Source organism: Cupressus sempervirens, chromosome 11, assembly GCF_028749045.1.
Source record: "Cupressus sempervirens isolate cs-2001-9-10 chromosome 11, ASM2874904v1, whole genome shotgun sequence".
In the NCBI taxonomy this organism is placed as follows: Eukaryota; Viridiplantae; Streptophyta; class Pinopsida; order Cupressales; family Cupressaceae; genus Cupressus; species Cupressus sempervirens.
This window is the reverse complement of record NC_143128.1, coordinates 434,974,932-434,989,944: the sequence shown is the minus strand read 5'-3', so window position 1 is coordinate 434,989,944 and position 15,013 is coordinate 434,974,932.

Genomic DNA, 15,013 nt, shown 5'->3' with positions numbered 1-15,013 from the left:
AATGTTTTTGTCACTAATTCCAAATGGGGATATTGTTGACATTATAGTCAAGTTTTTTTATTAGTGACACACACACTTAATCAAATGGTTATGAGCTACTAAGCTTATCTTGCAGTTTACAATGTTAACCAAGTAATTCAGGCTCTACCGAGTTCTATAGTTGCTATAGAGTTCCATAAATTGTAGTTAGTTTGCACCAAGCAGTACCTACCAAGTTGTGATAATTAGTGTAAACTAAGCTTCATAGTGTTTACCGAGTTTCTCAGTGCAAATTGAGTTCTCTAGTGTTTATTGAGTTCACAGCTTCAGTGATGTGAATCTAGTGTTGACCAAGCTATGCAATGTCAATCAAGTGATTTAATTTATATCAAGCTTGCAATAATAGTGTTGATCAAGCCATGCAATGTCAACCAAGTGATTTAGTTTATATGCTGGGTTTTGCAGTGTTCATTGAGTCACCAGTGATGACTGAGTTCAAACTACTTGGAAGTGATTAGTATGAACCAAGCTTCTACATCTATTGAGTGCACGATGATGTTGAGTGTTGGCAATGGTTGCCAAGTATCAAAACCTCACCAAGTTTGTCTACAGAACCTGAGTACCAATAGTTGGGCTGACTTTGTGTATTTTGGTAAAAATTTTATTGTTGCCAACTTTAATGATTTATGATTTGGATTGGTGGGTCAGTGCAAGAAGTTGGGTCTCACTTTTGGCCAAAAAGTGGAAGTGTTTTTCCTGTTTTTGAAATATTTTGTCAATTGATGCCAAAATTTGATCCATTTAGAGATTAATTATTAAAAAACTCCAGAAATAAAAATGTAGTGCCTGGAATCTTCTATTTGAATATGTAAATTATTTCTATACCCATATGATAGATTATTTTTTTGGTATGGATCTTTAAAAACCACTTTTTCAAAATGCCTTTTTCAGGACCATACCATGCTCGTGTATGGACACCATAATTTGACACAAATGAATGAATTTTTGCAAATCCTTTTAAATGGAGTTACCTGACACACCAAAGATTGATGAGAATATTTTTCTTGAATTTTTTAATGAATATTTTTTAAATTAATTTTTAATTGGCTATAAAAGAAAAAATTTTAACCTCTCATGTACGGACACCATAATTTGATCAAAATTTCACTTTTTTCAATTTTTTTTTTTAAACTTCAAAAGAATTGAATGTAGATTGATGAAATATAAATTAATTTAAGAAAAAATATAAAATAAAAAAATTATTAAAGTTTTAGTGAACGTTGCTATTTTACATTTAAATACCATCTTTGATTAAAAAATAATTTAAAAATAGTAAATAAAATCATAATTCTATAAAATTTATATTTCTGAAATCAGGACAGTGAGAGCTTTAATAGGTTTTTGTTTTGTAAAAAAATTTGATCGGGAAGACCCTCTAAATTTTATGGCAAGGCATGAATTTGCCAGTTCAATGCCTTAGCCAAATCTTGAGAGGCCAAGGCATAGGCTTGGTCTCACCAAGCCTGTCCCAAACCAAAATCCGAGGTAGAAAAAAAAATCCCGCCTCATGTTGTAAGAAATGAGCACCCGTTATTTGAATTTCAAAAAATGGGTACCCGTTTTGAAAAGCTAAAAGCGGCATGTAAAATCCGCCGAAAACTTAAAAATTTGAATTTTTAAGAAACGGGTACCCGTTTTTTACTTTAAAAAAATGGGTGCCCAATTTTTAAAAAATGGGCGACCGTTTCTTAAAAATTTAAATTTTTAATTTTTTGAGAAACGGGTACCCATTTTTTGAAAATAAAAAATGGGTACACAATTTTTAAAAATAACGGGTGCCCATTTTTTAAATTTAGGGTCGGGCACCCAAGCCAAAAACAGGTGCCCATTTTTTAAAATCAGGTACCTGTTTCTAAGAGGTCTCATTTTGTGGATTTGACTTCCGTGGGATTGGGACCCAACTTTGTGCATTCACCCTGGTATATATGTAATGTATTGTATCACATCCAAACAAGTATGGTATGAATATAGAAAGATATGTGTAAGAACATAAGTGCAAAGTAAGAAGGCTACGAGTAGTATAAGGAGAAGCAAAGATTTATCTATCATAACAAGGTGATCATTACACTACGAAGAAATCTCATTCAACAAATCAAAGTTGCAGATCAGAGATCAACCACTAGTTCATCCTTAATAGTCTTTTGTAAATCTCTTTACTGAGTACATACTTCACTGTATGTTTTGTAAATCCTTTTACAAGATAGAAATCCTCATTGCTCCTACTATAGCAGATCACCAGAAGTGATCATTATAAACCTTAACTAGCCAACTTTATATTGTAGTACTAAAGCTTGTGGCTATCATCCCCACTCTAGTTTTACATTCCATTTGGAAGGTTTTTGGGTCACCATATTGTGTATCAAAGTGTTATGAATGTTTTAATGCTTTCAGTTTCTCATGCATGCAATTAGATTAGAATACATATGAAGGATTAATTGATGAAATACGAATAAGTTTTATTGGTTCCAAATTCACCCCTACCCTCTCAATAACCTGGCCTATCTTATATTTCCAACAAGAAGGACAACTCAAAAGTCTCAAACTAGCTAAAGTTAGAATGAAGGTGGAGATTCATGAGCTTAATTGCTTCATCAAGCAGCTAGTCATCTCACTAGAAAGCATCTCGAGAGTGTCAACTACCAATGACCCTATAGCCACAGACATTTAAGCCATCATCTCCCAGCTACAAGAAGACAAGCACTTCAGGCAAATTGGTAGGGATTGGAGTGGAAAACTCAAGTTTGAGGGACTTGCAATCATAGAGAAACTCAATAATGTAGTACTGAGGCTCAAAACAAAGGAAGATAATATCTCAGCTAACTGAGCTACCCTGTCAGTAGAGAAAGCCAAGAGTGAGGATTGCATTTCCTTATTTAAAAAATATTCATCCACATGAAGGCTATGGAAGAAGTAGAGGCAAAGATTCTTCCTAAGGGAGATGAACCCTTATTTGATTGGCTACAAAGTATGCAATTCAAATCTAAAATGATCCTAGTGGCAGAAGAAGGATTAAAAGAAATGGAGGCTAAAGTTAAAAAGGATCAGGACAGAGACTATGAATTAATAAGAGGTATACATACAAATTCCCAAGCTAGTGGACAAGGGAAAGGGATAGTTGGAGTTGTTGTCATGCAAAAGAATTTCACCAATTATCTAGATAGCTTAATAGAGAAATCTTTTGATCATCAAAACAGAGTGTCAGAGCTCCAAAAACTTGGCAAGTGTGTACATGTGGCTATGAAGGAAATGCAGGAGCTTAGTTGAATTCTATCAAAGATCTAGCCAGAGAGCATTCCAAGTGGCTCTTAAGATACACTAACATTCATGTTCATCGACGTGAGGAGTTGATACCAATCATTCTTGCCACCAAAGCCTATAAGGCAAAGTTAGAAAAAGGAAAGAAGGTGAAATGATTCTTATCCCACTCTTTCATATTTTGATGTAATAATTTTAATTAACAATTGGCTCCTTGCCATTTGTCAATTTTGAGGAGATGAACCGATTTGAGTCTCATTTTGTAACAATCATCTCAGAATCCTATATGTACCTAATTGAAATATTAATAGAAGGTCAACTAATTTTTGGCATGAAATACTTCATGTTGCAGAGACAAGTTTAATGTATTTTGTGTTGATTATTTATTGTTCCATTGTTTTCATGATAGCTTGGGATATCTCTTTCATTTGAATTGAGTTAAGGAATAAACAAAGTTTTGTTCCCCTGTTCAATACAACAAGTTATAGATAATAGTAGTGTTATTGAGAGTTTAAAGAGATTTTGTTTTGTGTTTTTCTTCAAGTTAGTCTCTATCTTATCAGAGTTAGAAGCTTTCAATTAAGCAATTGATTCATAGATAGAATCCATTAACATTTTGTCAATTTCTATGAGTTCATAAGATGTGTGAGTTCATAGACTTGGTTAGTTTTAAGACCCAAATCTTCACCTAAGTTAGTTCCTGTTTAGGCCTATTCTCTAGTCAAGAACAAACCCCATTTAGATTTAGGAATAAACAAGATTCATTACAAAGAACAAATCTGAGGGATCTGTACCTAAGAATTCAGAAAGAAGTCAATCACTTAGCTATGATTTCCCAACTATTGTAACTAGATATTGTTCACAAATATTGGGCATTCAAAGAGTAGAATAAAAGAACAATCTTTTTACCAACACATAGATGAGCAACCAGATGTTTATATTGGTGGAATTATAATAATAATTGATAAAATAGGAGAAGATCCATTCCAAGATCATACCACTATTAATGTTGGAAACTTGGATAAAATTGGCAACATTATGCAAGAATTAATACAAATGATAGTTCAGATATAAGAGATGACATTAGTAATCCTAGTCAACAAGAAGAACAAGATGATGATATTAGAGATGAAGATGATAAGGATGGACCATGAAAGATTTAATCAAAAGATCAAAGGATAGGTGTATAAGATCAATATAAACATTCATAGGCAAAATTTCATCATATAGAGGGTATAATGAATGCAGAGGTTACAAAAGAGCAAGAAAAGGATGATCAGTGTGATCAAATCATTCAACAAGATGGGGAAAACACAAAGGAATCTTTGCCAACTATGGAAAATGAAGAATTTATCTTCATCGCCTACATGATCTAGCTCTATTAAAGTCTTATTAGAACATAGGCCATAGACAAAGCACAAGGACATGAAAAAATAGAGAACATGGGAGGAAAAAAGATCATAGGAAGCCAACAAGGATATTCAAACCACATCACTCATGCAGAGACCTGCTAGACTAGTAGACAAAGGTAAAGCTATTGCTAGTAAACCAACCCTACATTGCAAACATTATTAGCTAATCCTATAATTGGAGGAGACAATAAAAATTTGATGAAAGAGGATATAAATGCAAAACATTTTATGATAATATCAGCTTTTGCATTCACCGAGGCCATGGAAAATTCAAAGGAGAAGACAGCTAATACTAAAAATGTATTAGAGCTTGTATTTGTGATGTAGGGGCATCTTGGGTTTCTTTGCAATCTTGTATCTTGGTAGCTTGGTAGTGTGCATGGTTACCCTTCATTTGGATTTTCTTGATAGCTATTTGGCATGCTCAATAGATTGTTTAGTCATCAAGTTGCTCAATTGTTGTTATCACTGAGTTGGCTCAACATTTTTTGTTTCTGGTTTTTGTTTCTCAATTTAGTCTTTCACTAAGTTTATCTGTGTTGGTCTTTTCTTTATAGACTAATTGTACATGTGATTTAGGTCATCATTAAATAAAGGGATATTTCATTGGAAAATGTGTGAACCTATTTTGTGTTATTTATTTCCCCTTCGATGGATCTAGAAGGTTCTTTGGGTCATATCTATTAAAATAATTCTTCAATTGTATGTTGTCATTGATGTTACATAAATGTTAGTATTTACTAAGAAATGTAGAGTTTTTATTATTGACCTTTTACATCTCAATATTAACCGAGTAGGTAGGTAAAGAAGACTTTCTAGTATCAACTGAGTAGTTGGTTAATAAAGGGATTCCTTCTTGCAATATAGACCAAGTGGTCGGGTATCGAAGGGCTCATAGTATTGACCAAGTGGTTGGGCATCAAAGGAGTCACAATGGTTTTATATGTCATTTAATATCTATAAGGTGATGCTAATGCTTATATGTAAATAATGAATTTGATTTGAATTTATGATTTGATTTGAATGTCATAGTATAATATGGTTGTTATCCAAATAATAAGTGTTTTCAAATGGTATAAGGATATACTTGCATAAATATTTTGATTAGGATATTATAGTGGTGTAAGAAACAACAATATTTAACAACCTAGTCTAAGTGATAAAGAGTGGTAAACATGGTGCACAATTCCAAGCTCACACACTATGTTGTAGGGTACCTTGAAGAAGGGTTATGTTAAATTGAAACTACATGGAAGGGATGTTTTAGGTCCATTATTATACAAGTCAAAAAATAATTTGATGATGTCAAATGAAAAGATATTTAAGTGCAATTTCATTAATTTGTGAGTTGGTTATGCAATGACATAAAAGTTAGATTCCATAACCATAAAAATACCCATGTGAAGCCACTATCAAAATAATGACCTTGACAACCTAATGGTTTTCCAAATCAAACCAAGCTCCATGGATAACAACTCACCATTCCATAAACATAATTCCCACTTCATTCTTAGTTGTCTCTACCATATTAGAACTATAATAGATAAGCCAATTAGAAAGGGTATCTTGTTTTCTAGAAATCTCCATAATTTTGAGCCATCATTAAGCTTACAACCATTGATAATGCTAATGATCATCAATGTGAAGCATAGCCTTTGAAACATGATAGTTTGAAACTTCCCTAGCGGTAATGATAGAAGAAATTAAGAAAGAAAAATAAATGCACATGCCAATGTGTGCATCCTCATGCAAGGCCATGAACTAAAAGACATGCTTTAATTGATCGTCACTTCTTTAAAAAAAATAACATAATAAAAGGGCTAAGGTTTTGTGATGTAAGTTAATCCGAAAGCTTGCTAAAAGTGTTTGCAAGGTTGTATCCATGTAAGAACTCTTAATTATCTAATAATGAATCTATTTGACATCATATAATTCCCAAAAAAGATAAAGTGCTCTACTATCTCCCTTCTGTAGAGGTGATCTAGATCAACATGTCTAATAGTTATTTTATGCCACTTCCCTTATCATAAAACCAAATAGTATTTTGTAATTCCATGTTTTCTCTACAAGCTTGTCCACAAGGCATCAACATTATCTACTAAAAAAAGGTTTTGATAATAGAAGAGGGAAGAAATCCCTAACCCACAAACCAACACCCACATCAACTATTCAATTATATGTTCATTATGTCATACTTCCAAATAAGATAAAGGATAAGGAAGTTGTAGTCTTCAATATGGTACCATGCTTTTTTTTGTAATATTGAATAAATGAAACTTACAATAAATGAAACAGGGTCATTTGGTTAAAAACTGCCCCTCCAAGAGTAAAACCCACTTGAGTAGTGAGAAGGAAGTGAAAAAGACTAAGGTTCAACAAAAGAAGGTTTGGAAACCTAAAGACGTTCATCTCAAAGAGAAGAAAGAGACTGAGAACTCAATAGCTCCACTAGCTATTGTGGATATTGTCTCTGAGCTTCTTCTCGAGGATGGGGCTAGGCTCGTGCCTGAGACGGAGAACGTAAACTCTGAAAAAGAAGTGAATGGATCTCAACTTGATCCCATCTTGCCTAAATGAGGTATAGATAACCTGTCAGATTTATCAAAGAAAATTGTTCTTTATCAAAAGATGGAGGATAAATGGAGTAATCTTGATGAGATGATAGATCTTGAGGAAGGAGAAGTCTTGGCTAAATATGGAGCTCATAGAGAGGATGATGTAACTCAGCCCGAGGAGATGGAGGTTTTTGCCCCTTTACTTTCCCAAGATACCCTTTTTAAGGACCCTCCTGTCCTAGAAGCTGTCAAAGAAGATGGAGTAATCTCAAAGCTTAAATTAAATTCAAGGAAAAGGGCTGAAAATAAGAATAACATAAAGGGGGTCGAGACTCAAAACAGTAAATTAGAATTGCATACTAAAGTGAATCCCAAAGCTTCAACCCCGGTAAAACCTAGGAGAAAAATAGATCAGCAGTCCAAGGTGAAACCAAATGTTGGGTCTCTGGATGGACGTGGAAGGAAATCTTCTAAGAAAACCAGGGAGTTAGAAAGCTTGCAGAATATTGTTGATGGTTGTCAAGCAACTATTTTGGATTATACCCGTAAAACATGGAAATGAAAATTATCACCTGGAATATTAGGGGGCTGAATAGTTACCATACACTAGATGTTGTTGGGAATTTTGTTAGAGAATAGAAACCTGATTTTCTTCTACTTCAGGAAACTAAGATGAACAAAGAGAAAGCAGAGCATATAAAATCTTTTAAAAATTACTCTATTAATGCTAGTAGTTTAGAAGGTGCTTCAGGAGGAACCCTGATGCTATGGAAAAAAAATTGCTTTGCTGGGACTACTTTGAGGGCTAGTAAATACTTTATGATTGCTAAAATTACTAGTGTTGATCAAAAAGAGGACAGGTATATTGTGAATATATATGTTCCCAACACGAAAAGCCAAAGGAAGAAGGTTTGGGACTCTATGTCCAATTTTAAAAGTATGGATTACTCTGGTAGGTGGATTATCATAGGAGACTTCAATATCCCTCTTTATGACCATGAAAAAATGGGAGGTAATGCAACCCAGCTCGAAGGAAGAATGGACCTTAGGGAGTTTATAAACAAAGAGGGCCTAATGGACATGGATCTTCAAGGCATTCAGTTCACTTGGAGTAATAAGAGAGTTGGCAATGATTTTATTCAAGCAAGGCTTGATCGTGCTCTTATCTCTCCTGATTGGACAAAATATTTCATCTGCAAGTTGGAAGCCCACTAGAAAATTGGTTCTGATCACTTCCCTCTTATTTTCACTGCTAATAAGATTAGTCCTAAGATGAATTTTTCTTTTAGATTTGAGAAGATGTGGATGCAGCACCCTCAGTTTGAAAGAAAAATGGAAGAATGGTGGAACATCAAAATTGATGGTACTGCTCTCTTCAGAGTGACTTCTAAACTTAAAAATGTCAAAAAGAAAGTCAAAATTTGGAACAAAAGATGCTTTAGAAACATTTTTGAGGATAAATCTATATTGAAAGAGGATATCCAAAAAATCCAGGATATAATTCAGAAGGATGGATATTCCCCAGACCTTCTTTTAGAAGAAAATGAAAAGTTGACTCAATACCATGACATCATTACTAAAGAAGAGATCTACTAGAGGCAAAGATCAAGATTGATATGGCTGACTGAAGGAGATAAAAATACCAAATTTTTCCATCTATCCACTCTGAAGCATAGAGCCAAATCTCATATTTCACATCTTACTAGGGGAGATTTGAAGATTGAGGAGGATAAGGACATCATGGATGAGATGACACATCATGGATGAGATGGTGACTTTTTTCTCTGGTCTTATGACAGCGGACCCTAACATCAATATGGAACACTAGGCAGAATTCCTTAGAGTGATCCCCACTCTGGTCTCAAAGGATTAGAACAAATTGTTAAGCTCAATTCCTAAGAATGATGAAATTTTCAAAGCTGTTAGCTCTCTAGGAGGAGAAAAAGGCCCTGGTCATGATGGCTTTCCCATGTTTTTCTTTCAGAAACTTTGGAAACTCGTTGGAAAAGATGTTTGTGATGCGGTAAAGGAATTCTTTGGGGCAAAACAAATGCTTAAGGAAGTCAATTCCACCTTCTTTTGCCTGATTCCTAAGAAAATTGGAGTTGATTCACCTGATCAGTTCAGGCCGATCAGCCTTTGTAATTCTTTCTATTAAATTATATCCAAAGTGCTTACTTCTAGATTGCTTTTGGTGACCCCTTTGATCATTGCTGACCAACAAAATGGCTTCACTTCTGGTAGACAAATCCTCAATTCTATGATTTCTACTCATGAGAATATTCATTCCTTATCTTGTTCTAACAATCAAGGTTTTGTAATGAAAGTGGATGTTGCTAAGGCTTATGATAGAGTTTATTGGTCTTTTCTCTCAAACATTTTGCTTACCTTTGGCTTTGATAACAAGGTTGTTGGACTGATTCATCAGTTGATCTCTACTTCTTCTATTGCTATTCTGGTTAAGGGTAGTTCTTCTCATTTTTTTAGTCCCTCTTGGGGATTGAGACAAGGGGACCCTTTATCCCCCATCCTCTTTGTTATTATGGCTGATTGTTTGGGGAGGTACATTGGGGATCTGGTGCATAAAGGAGTTATTAAGGGATTACAACCCTCTTCCCATCCTCTTATATGTTCTCATGGCCAATTTGTTGATGATACCATCTTTTTGGGGAAATCTGAAGTCAGGGAAGCTAGAAATTTAAAGCAAGCAATTAATCTTTATTCTTTTGCCTCAAGCCAACTGGTTAACTAGAATAAAAGTGCTGTGTTTTTTCTCAATACCCCTATTCTTAGACAACATATCCTTGGTTATTCTATAGGGTCTTTACCTTCTTCCTATCTGGGTCTTCCTTTAGGCTTGAAGGCTCTAGATTCCTTCTAGGAAGACCTTATTAACAAATTTAGCAAGAAGTTGGCTGGTTGGAAAGGGAACCATATAAGCCAGGCTGGAAAATTAACTCTTCTTAAAGCTTCTCTCCAAAGTATACCTACTTATGCTTTAAGTCTTTTTAAAATCCCCACTAAATTTGCTAAGGCTATTGACAAAATTCAAAGGAATTTTTTTATGGACTGGTGCAGAGGAAAAAAAGAGAATGCCTTTAATTGCTTGGGACCAAGTTTGTAAACCGGTCAGGGAAGGTGAATTGGGCATCCGGAAGATCAAAAGCATGAATAAAGCTCTTCTAGCTAAACAAGGATGGCGTGTCTTTCATGAAAACAAAGAGTGGAGTACCATTTGGAAACACAAGTACCTTCTTAATTCTATTTCTCTTCCTGATTTCTTCTCTTCTTCTAATGTTGCTCATCCTTCCTCCATTTGGGGAGCTGTGTAGGGAACAAAGAAAATTCTTGGAGAAGAGTGCTCTTGGAAAATTGGTAATGGGATTAGGGTGAGATTTTGGGAAGATGTCTAGCTTAAGGATCACCCCCTAATTGAAGATGTTCAAGATATGACACATGTTGACTTATGCAAGCAGAGATATGGCACTTTTGTTAGTCATTACTGGCAGAATGACTCTTGGGTGAACTTGAAGGACATTAATCAATGCTTCAATCACATCCAAGTTTCTCTCAATGCTATTTCTCTCCATCCTTCTTTTGAGGATGAGATTATTTGGTATGCTGATCCTACTGGGCAATTCAAAGTTTCTTCTTTCTTTGTTTCTAAGGAGAAGGAAAATCTTCCCTTTTGGGTGCAGGCTTGGACTAAGGGTCTCATTCCTAAAATTAACATCTTCTTTTGGGTCCTACTTCAAAATAAAATTCTGACCCTTGATAATTTGCAAAAAAGAGGTATAAATTTGGTGAATAGGTGTATTTTATGCAAGAATGGATTTGAAGATAGAGACCACTTGTTTTTGAATTGCTCTTATACCTAGCAAGTCTGGACTGAGATCCTTATGTATTGGAATTTGACCTAGGTTCATCATAACAATGTGGAATCTTCTTTTAAAAGTTGGCAATGCCCTTCCAAGAGTCCTGATGTTCAATTCCTATGGAAAATTACTCTTCCTCATCTCTGGTGGGGTATTTGGAAAGAAAGAAATAATAGAATTTTTAGAAATAGAGAGGTTCCTGGATGGGTGCTTGGTCAGAATATTATTAGAGCTTTGAAGGAGAATTTCAGATCTCTAAAGAACCCTGATAAAACCTTTCCTATTGATAATCCAATACATTCCAAAAATCCTAAACTTCAAACTGATAACCCAAGATTGACCATCACTTGGAGCTCCCTCCCATATGGTTGGATTAAAGGAAACTTTGATGGTGCTGCTAAGGGCAACCCGAGAAGTGCGGATTGTGGAGGTGTGTTGAGAGATCATAGGGGAAATGTTAAAGATGCTATAGCAATCCCTATAGGTAGGACTAATAGTCACATTACTGAAGCAGCGACTGCCCTTTATACTATGAAAATTTTTCGTGGATTTGGGATGTCCGAATTTATGGTTGGAAGGTGACTCTCTAAATATTGTGAATATCCTAAATAATAAAAGTGCTATCTCATGGTCGATAGAGGCCACAATCAAGGAGATCAAATACCTTATTCAAAAATTTGAAAAAGTTCTCATATCCCATACCTTTCGGGAGGCCAACAGTGTTGTTGATTGGATTGCCAACTACGCTATCCTATTGGGGCAAAAGGTGAGGTGGACTGATGTATTAACTAACCAAGTTGATCTCAAACCAATTATTCATTATGAAGCCATCCATGCACAAGTGGGAAAGATTTGTGAAGATTAGAAAGTTAATGATTTCGTGGAGTGAGCATATTATTGCCAAATTTTCTTCCCCAAGGAAGTACACTCAAATGAATGCAATGTGGGTTTCGCACGTATCTCTGAAAAAGGGAGTCTCTTTTGATGGGACGAAAAATAGTTTTCATTTTAACCCTTTCTCTCTCTACGTTTGGTTACTCTGGTGTGAGTGCATTCTCATGCAGATGGGGGATGAACTGCGCAAGCAGGAACCAAAGAACTATGATGCCTGGAAGGCTCGTGAGAAAGTATGGAAAATTCTGGAAAAAGGAAATGTGACCTGTTATTTGGAGCGACTCAATGGTTTTAAGCCACACATCACTACGGCTTTCTTTAAGAACTGGTACAATGAAAAAGTTACTCTCCATGGTGTTACTGTGAAACTCACGGAGGATTTTATAGCAGAGATCACGGGGCTCTCCACAGCGGGCATAAAATTCACCAAGCAAACCAGTATTTCAAATGTAGCCTACAAAAAGTTTTTGAAAACGAAAGACGAGTAGAAGCAATTGGAAAAGAGTGGTGATTTTTTTGATGTGCATCAGATAAAGGAGATTTGGAGGGATGTTCTTTGCCTTATCTATGAGTATTTCATACTTGATGGAAGAAGTAAAAGAGTTCATAAATGCCACTTTGTTTTTTTAAATCATTTCAGACATAAAGATAGAATATCTTTCCCCTTCTTTCTAAGGTTTTCTTTACTTCATAGTTTAGAAGCTCATAAGAAGAAGGAGTCCAGACCCATTTTACATGAAGGGTTGATTCTTCTTATCGAGAGGTATTGTAAAAATAAACACATTGCCTCTACTCCCTCTAAGGACAAGAAGAAGGACTCCATTAAGAGTAAGAAGGGTGACTCTGTTAAGGGTAAAGATAAAGCCCTGAATTTGAAACCCTCAACTTCTCAAAAACATGAGGATGACGAGTCTGAGACCGAGAAATCGGAAAGCCATGAGAATATTAACCTTGAGGTTGACGAAGATACTGACACCGAGGATTTAAGCTCTAATCTGGATGGGTACCCGGAGACTGAAGGTAATAATGAAAAAGGGAAAGAGGAAGCCAATAGTGATGGTAATTCTGAATAGAGTAAATCTGTTAATGAGGGTAACTAGGCTATTTCTAGTGGGGGTGATAAAGAGGAAGATAATACTATTGAGAACCCTGTAGAGAAGAGTAAGGAGGACCATATGGCTAAGACTGCTTTTCCTGTCAAGGGGATAGAGGAAGAAAAAAAGGACTCTGCTCACATAGAAGACTCTGATAGGGTTCGTAAGGAGGATCAAATGGAAATGGAGGAAAACAATGACAATGCCCATTCCCCCCCCCCACAAGGGACTGCTGAAGATGATAGAAACTCATTGCAGAGGGATACCATGCTCTCCTTCCTGCATTCTGCGAAGGATAAAGCTGACACCATGCTCAAAGTAGATGTAACGCCCGCCAAGGGATCCAAAAGAATTAACCTAAAGTTTCACTAAGTTTGCTAAACATTTTTTTTTTTTAAAGTAAGAATGTATAACATACACATCAAACACATAGTAGCGGAAGCAATAACATGTAATCATTGACAAACATACATTGCAAGTTACATTTCTTAAAGATCCCAAGACGTTGAGTTATGTTTAAATTTAATTAAATTCTAAGTCTAACAACTAATACATACATAATAAAGAATAATCAGAAACTCCAATGTCCATAATATACATTTGTTCCGAATGCTCCTTGGCAAATTAATTCGGAATGCTCCATCATCCACTATACATGTCACAGGGTATGAAAGGTTTAAAAGAATATACATATGTAAAGATCAAGATACAACATCCTCAAATCCTTGATACAAGGTACAGTAAAAATATATGAAACTATTCACCATACATGATACATCCATACATCTATAATGATAAAACATCTATCATAAAATCTAACCATCCGTCATAATAATCCAAGAACATAGTGAAGGTAAAAGCCAATCATGAAATCTCCAGCCACGGTGACCACAGAATGGATCTCAATGGTAAGAGTAAAAGCACTACCACCCGACCGCGTGGAACCTAAATGGTCCACTCCCACCGCGCTGAGGAGATAGTCTCAAGTCCCAAACAAGGTATCAAAACACAAAACACAAGTACTCTCTAAGTCTGGGAAATCCTAAAAGTATACTAACTCAAGGGTTCCAACATAGATAGACATCTAGACCCAGAGGCACCCCAAAGACACGTAGGAAACCTAATATGCAAGCGGGAAAGTGTCATCGCAAAAGTCACGTAGAAGTTACCCGAGCAATCCCTTAGGAATCCCGGGTCCCTCCTGATCCCTGCAGCCACTAGTATCCTCTCGTAATGACGAGGCATACTATGGAGTGCAAGGTCGTAACCAAGCGTTCTCTCTACCCCATCCTAGTCTATACTAGCACTCAAGGCACGGGAGAGAACATACAATTATCTTATTAGGTTCATTTTCCCTTATTTAGTGTAAATGTTTTCACTTATTAAAACAACTTACAATGGGTTACTCCAGGCAGCCTCTTAGGGCCCCGATCCCCATTGCAAGCCACTTCCCGACTCTACACATAGATAACCTACCCTAGGCTCATGAAAATACAAATCAAGAATCATAATAAAACCACCTCAGTCCTATATGAGCAACTAAAAAGACATCATAAAAGATAAGCCACAAAACTATGTCAGTTCTTCATGAGCAATAGATAAGCACCAAATAATAATCATATGACCACGACAGTTCTCTATCAGCAACTGAAGGCATCAATGATAAAACACAAAATCCAATAGTTCTCCAATGAGCAACCAGAAAGTATCCCAATAGTAAATTACAATACTGATCGAAGACTCCAAAATGGTCAAGTCAAAACATGACATCATCAAGAACATAACAAACACTTCAGTCCTCTCAAGCGACCGAAAAGCAATCCAAGTATAACTGATCGAGACTCAAAAATGGTTATCAAATATAACTGATCGAGACTCGAAAATGGTTA